Source organism: Salminus brasiliensis, unplaced genomic scaffold (assembly GCF_030463535.1).
Source record: "Salminus brasiliensis unplaced genomic scaffold, fSalBra1.hap2 scaffold_126, whole genome shotgun sequence".
NCBI lineage: Eukaryota > Metazoa > Chordata > Actinopteri > Characiformes > Bryconidae > Salminus > Salminus brasiliensis.
In genome coordinates this window covers 47,501-54,042 of record NW_027326658.1, presented here as the reverse complement: position 1 = coordinate 54,042, position 6,542 = coordinate 47,501, and the positions used below count along the sequence as shown (strand labels likewise).

General features: G+C 50.6%; 1 pseudogene; it reads right to left on the bottom strand.

Annotated features, from left to right (window-relative positions):
- Nucleotides 1–54: 54 nt before the first annotated feature.
- The window catches only part of LOC140548827 (uncharacterized), a 16,593-nt pseudogene continuing 10,105 nt past the window's right edge, over nucleotides 55–6,542 (bottom strand).

Below are 6,542 nucleotides of genomic sequence, written 5' to 3'. Positions count from 1 at the left end.
TAAACATTGTGTGTGAGTGTGTGTGTGAGTGTGTATATGTGCGTGAGTGCTGACCCTTGGTCTGGTGGTCCAAGTTGGCACCATGTTTAACCAGAATCTCAGCGGCGTTCACTCTGTCCTCCTGAGCGGCGAGGTGGAGCGGGGTTAGTCCACTCTGAGAGAGAGAGAGACAGAGAGAGAGAGAGAGACAGAGAGAGAGAGAGAGAGAGACAGAGAGAGAGAGAGAGACAGAGAGAGAGAGAGAGAGAGACAGAGAGAGAGAGAGAGAGACAGAGAGAGACAGGAGAGAGAGAGACAGAGAGAGAGAGAGACAGAGAGAGAGAGACAGAGAGAGAGAGAGAGAGAGACAGAGAGAGAGAGAGAGAGACAGAGAGAGACAGAGAGAGAGAGAGCGAGAGAGAGCGAGAGAGTTAGTCAGTAGGACTGTTACAGTGGGGAAAAAGTATTGTCAGTCACCAATTGTGCAAGTTCTCCCCAGATGAGAGAGGCTGTAATTGACATCATAGGTAGACTCAACTATGAGAGACAAAATGAGAAAAACATTCAGAAAATCACATTGTCTGATTTATAAAGAATTTATTTGTAAATAATGGTGGAAAATAAGTATTTGGTCGCCTACAAACAAGCAAGATTTCTGTCTGTCACAGACCTGTACCTTCTTCTTTAAGAGGCTTCTCTGTCCTCCACTCATTACCTGTATTAATGGCACCTGTTTGAACTGGTTAACAGTATAAAAGACACCTGCCCACAACCTCAAACAGTCCCACTCCAAACTCCACTATGGTGAAGACCAAAGAGCTGTGGAAGGACACCAGAAACAGACCTGTAGACCTGCACCAGGCTGGAAGACTGAATCTGCAATAGGCAGCAGCTTGTGTGAAGACATCTACTGTGGAGCAATAATCAGAAAATGGGAGACCTACAAGACCACTGCTAATCTCCCTCCATCAGGGGCTCCTCGCAAGATCTCAGCCCGTGGGGTCAAAATGATCACAAGAACGGTGAGCAGAAATCCCAGAACCACACGGGGGGACCTAGTGAATGACCTGCAGAAAGCTGGACCACCGTTACAAAGGCTACCGTCAGTAACACACTACGCCGCCAGGGACTCAGATCCTGCAGTGCCAGACGTGTTCCCCTGCTTAAGCCAGTACAGATCCGGCCCGTCTGAAGTTTGCTAGAGAGCATTTGGATGTTCTGGAAGGGTTTTGGTAGAATGTCTTTATGGTCAGATGAAACCAAAGTAGAGCTGTTTGGTACAAACACAACTCGCTGTGTTTGGAGGAGAGTGAATGCTGAGTTGCATCCAAAGAACACCATACCAACTGTGAAGCATGGGGCGGGCAACATCAAGCGTTGGGGCTGTTTCTCTGCAAAGGGACTAGGACGACTGGTCCGTGTACATGAAAGAATGAATGGGGTCATGTATTGTGAGATTTTGAGTGCAAACCTCCTTCCATCAGCAAGGGCATTGAAGATGAAACGTGGCTGGGGTCTTTCAGCATGACAGTGATCCCAAGCACACTGCCAGGGCAACAAAGGAGTGGCTTCGTAAGAAGCATTTCATGTCCTGGAGTGGCCTAGCCAGTCTCCAGATCTCAACCCCATAGAAAACCTTTGGAGGAGTTGAAAGTCTGTGTTGTCACCGACAACCCCAAAACATCACTGCTCTAGAGGAGATCTGCATGGAGGAATGGCCAACATACCAGCAACGGTGTGAGCAACCTTGTGAAGCCTTACAGAAAACGTTTGACCTCTGTCATTGCCAACAAAGGATATATAACAAAGTATTGAGATGAACTTTTGTTATTGACCAAATACTTATTTTCCACCATTATTTACAAATAAATTCTTTATAAATCAGACAATGTGATTTTCAGATTGTTTTTCTCAGTTTGTCTCTCATAGTTGAGTCTACCTATGATGTCAATCACAGCCTCTCATCTCTTTAAGTGGGAGAACTTGCACAATTGGTGACTGAATACTTTTTCCCCACTGTAGTTGTCTGTGGAGCCCCACCCCTTCACTGCTGTCAGTCAGTTACAGACACACCCACTCACTCCTGTTTGTTACAGGTGTGTGTGTGTGTTGGGGGGGGGGGTACCTTGGTGGTAGCGTTGGCATTAGCACCCTGCTCCAGCAGTAGTGTGGCCATGGGCACGTGACCTTCTGAGCTGCCAGGTGTAATGGGGTCACTCCCTGCAGGGGTCACTGAGCCAGGCTCCGCCCCCTTCTGCAGCAGAGCCAATACCGTCTGGGGCTGATTCTTCTTCACAGGCGATATGCAGGGGGGTGTAACCGTTCTACATGGAGAGAACACACACACACACACACACACACACACACACTCACGTTACATTACTGATCTGTGGGTCTACAGTATTGTAGCGCCCTCTGCAGGTTAAATGGATTAGGATAAGCTATGGTGGAAGTCCGGCAGCAGCAGCATCCAGGCAGCTGGACCTCCCGCCCCCTGGAGCCGTGCGACGCACCCCCTGCTTCAGAATGCGCCGTGTCTCACCTTGGCCGTGGTGTGAGGAGAGGCACCTTCTCTAGCAGCAGCAGGCGCCACCTGCTGGTTATCATAATGAGCAGCAACGTGCAGAGGAGTGAGACCATTCTGAAAGAGAGAGAGACAGCTGTGAGTTCACCTCCACAGGCAGACAGACAGACAGGCAGGCAGACAGACACAGACACGCAGGTATCAGTGGGTGGTACCTTTCCAGCCTCGTCAGGCAGGGCTCGGCGTTGCAGTAGAAGTTTGGCCACTTCCAGGCTTCCGTACTTAGCAGCAACATGGAGAGGAGTGAAGCCTTTCTGTACACACACAAACACACAACACACACTTACACACACCGTGACACACAATGGAAGAGTGTGTGTGTGTATGTGTGTGTGTGTGTTGCACCTTGGTGGTGAGGGAGTGTGAGGCTCCGGCCTCCAGCAGGAGCGGCGGTGGTGTGTATCTGCCCCTCTCGGGCGGCGATGTGTAGGGGTGTGTATCCATTGGTGGTTGAAGCATCTGGATCGGCCATGTGCTGCAGCAGCAGCTGGACTATCTCACTCTGACCCAGCCTGGAGGCGATGTGGAGCGGGGTCTGCTCTTCCTACACACACACACACACACACAGGAGGCTCTATTTCACCAACAGTAGGCAGGACCATACCAACCCAGCAGAGGAACACCTGATCAGCTTCTGGACGCAGTGAAGGCTCCTGCTTCTGTCAGCAACCCCGCCCCCCCCACCCTCAGCTCCACCCACCGTCCCTCAAGATATACGGGAACATGCATCTAGAGCTTTCTCTGCTCTGGAGTGGAGGTGGTTCTGAGGCCTCCATCCTGCAGCCTGGGTTGTGTGTAGGGTTCCAGTCAGGTTCCACCCACAGCTGTTCTAGAGTGAACGAGAGAGCGCCTCACCCTGGCCGTGGCGTCCACTCGAGCTCCATTCCTCAGCAGACAGCGAACCACCTCCATCTGCCCCGCCCTCGCAGACATGTGCAGGGCTGTCTCACCCCGCTAACACACACACACACACACACACACACACACACACACACACACACACAGGACACAGACACAGACACACACACACACACACACACACACACACACAGACACAGACACACACACACACACACACACACACACAAACACACACACACACACACACACACACACACACCACACACACACACAGACCAGACACAGACACACACACACACACACACACACACACACACAGACACAGACACACACACACACACACACACACACACACACACACACACACACACACACAGACACAGACACACACACACACACACACACACACACACAAAACACACACACAGACACAGACACACACACACACACACACACACACAGACACAGGTAAAAACATCATCAGAATTTTGCAGAACACAAATACTTTAAACACAAGGTACTGATGGGGTACTGATGAGGGTACTGATGATGGTACTGATGAGGGTACTGATGGGGTACTGATGAGGTACTGATGAGGGTACTGATGAGGGTACTGATGAGGGTACTGATGGGGTACTAATGGGGTACTGATGAAGGTACTGATGGGGTACTGATGAGGGTACTGATGAGGTACTGATGAGGGTACTGATGGGGTACTAATGGGGTACTGATGAAGGTACTGATGGGGTACTGATGGGGTACTGATGTGTGTACTGATGAGGGTACTGATGAGGGGTACTGATGGGACAGTGATGAAGGTATTGATGGGGACAGTGATGAAGGTACTGATGGGGTACTAATGAGGGTACTGATTAGGGTCCTGATGAGGGTACTGATGAGGGTACTGATGAGACAGTGATGAAGGTACTGATTGAAGGTACTGATGGGGTACTAATGAGGGTACTGATGAGACAGTGATGAAGATACTGATGAAGGTACTGATGAGGGTCTGATGAGGGTCCTGATGAGGGTACTGATGAGACAGTGATGAAGGTACTGATGAAGGTACTGATGGTGTACTGATGAGGGTACTGATGAGGGTACTGATGGACAGTGATGAGGGTACTGATGAGGGTACTGATGGTGTACTGATGAGGGTACTGATGAGGGTACTGATGGGACAGTGATTGAGGGTACTGATGGGACAGTGATGAGGGTACTGATGGGGTACTAATGGGGTGCTGATGAGGGTACCTGATGGGACAGTGATGAGGTACTGATGGGGTACTGATGAGGATACTGATGAAGGTACTGATGAGGGTACTGATGAGGGTTACTGATGAGGGTACTGATGGGACAGTGATGAGGGGTACTGATGAGGGTAATGATGGGTACTGGTGGGGTACTGGTGGGGTACTGATGGGACAGTGATGAGGGTACTGATGAGGGTACTGATGGGGTACTGATGGGGGTACTGATGAGGGTACTGATGATGGTACTGATGATGGTACTGATGGGGTACTGATGATGGTACTGATGAGGGTACTGATGAGGGTACTGATGAGGGTACTGATGATGGTACTGATGAGGGTACTGATGAGGGTACTGATGAGGGTACTGGATGGGGTACTGATGGGGTACTGATGAGGGTACTGATGAGGGTACTGATGAGGTTACTGATGAGGGTACTGATGAGGGTACTGATGGGGTACTGATGGGGTACTGATGAGGGTACTGATGATGTACTGATGAGGGTACTGATGGGGTACTGATGAGGTACTGATGATGGTACTGATGAGGGTACTGATGAGGGTACTGATGGGGTACTGATGGGGTACTGATGAGGGTACTGATGATGGTACTGATGAGGGTACTGATGAGGGTACTGATGAGGGTACTGATGAGGGTACTGATGGGGTACTGATGGGGGTACTGATGAGGGTACTGATGATGGTACTGATGAGGGTACTGATGGGGTACTGATGGGGTACTGATGAGGGTACTGATGATGGTACTGATGAGGGTACTGATGAGGTACTGATGAGGGTACTGATGAGGGTACTGATGGGGTACTGTGCTGAGGGTACTGATGAGGGTACTGATGATGGTACTGATGAGGGTACTGATGAGGTACTGAGACACTGTAATAAGTGACTGTGCTCACAATGTTGCAGACGTCTGGTGAAGCTCCGTTCTGCAGTAACAGCAGGACGATGTTGAGGTGACCCATAAACGCTGCCACATGGATTGGAGTCAGACCGGGACTGAGTGAGCAAACGAGCGACAGAGAGAGAGAAAGAAAGATTAAGTTACAGGTGAGGGGTTAAAGGTCACGGGTAAGGTGTGGTTATCAATGAGAGGGTCAGATGTTAGAGGTGAGGGGTCGTTACCTCGTGATAGCCTGGATGGAGGCCCCATATTTCACCAGCAGCTCCATCACCTTCACCCTGTTCTTCTTACAGGCGATGTGCAGCGGAGTGAAACCGTTCTGCAGAACACACACACACACACACACAAACACACACACATACTGAGTCAATAAACATCCTTCTTGTCTGACACACTGAAACTGGTCTTAATGGTGTAAAGCTGTGAATCCAGCAGTGTGCAGGTTTCACTACTGAGTGTGTGCGTGTGTGTGTGGTGTGTGTGTGTGTGTGTGTGTGTTACCAGCGCTCGCAGCGTTAGGGTTGGCTCTCTTGTCCAGCAGCAGTTGGTGACTCGGTAATGGCCGCAGTGGGGCGGCGACGTGCAGGGCGGTCAGGTAGTCCAGAGTGACGTCATCAACCGGAGCTTTGTGCTGCAGCAGGTGCTTCACACACTCCACATGATCACCTGAGCAGACATGTGCAGCGGGGACAGCCCGTTCTGTGTGTGTGTGTGTGTGTGTGTGTAAGAGAAGACAGTGGTAAACAGGACAGGTCAGGGGGGGCATCATCTCCATCCAGTGTGAGTGTGCGTGTTAGTATGTGTGTGTGTGTGCGAGTGTGTGTGTGTGTGTGTGTGTACCTTTGTTCTTGCGAGTATAGGAGCTCCTTTCTCCAACAGAATCTCCACTGCTGTATCGTGACCACTCCCGAGCAGCGCAGTGCAGCGGGGTCAGCCCATCCTGCTCACA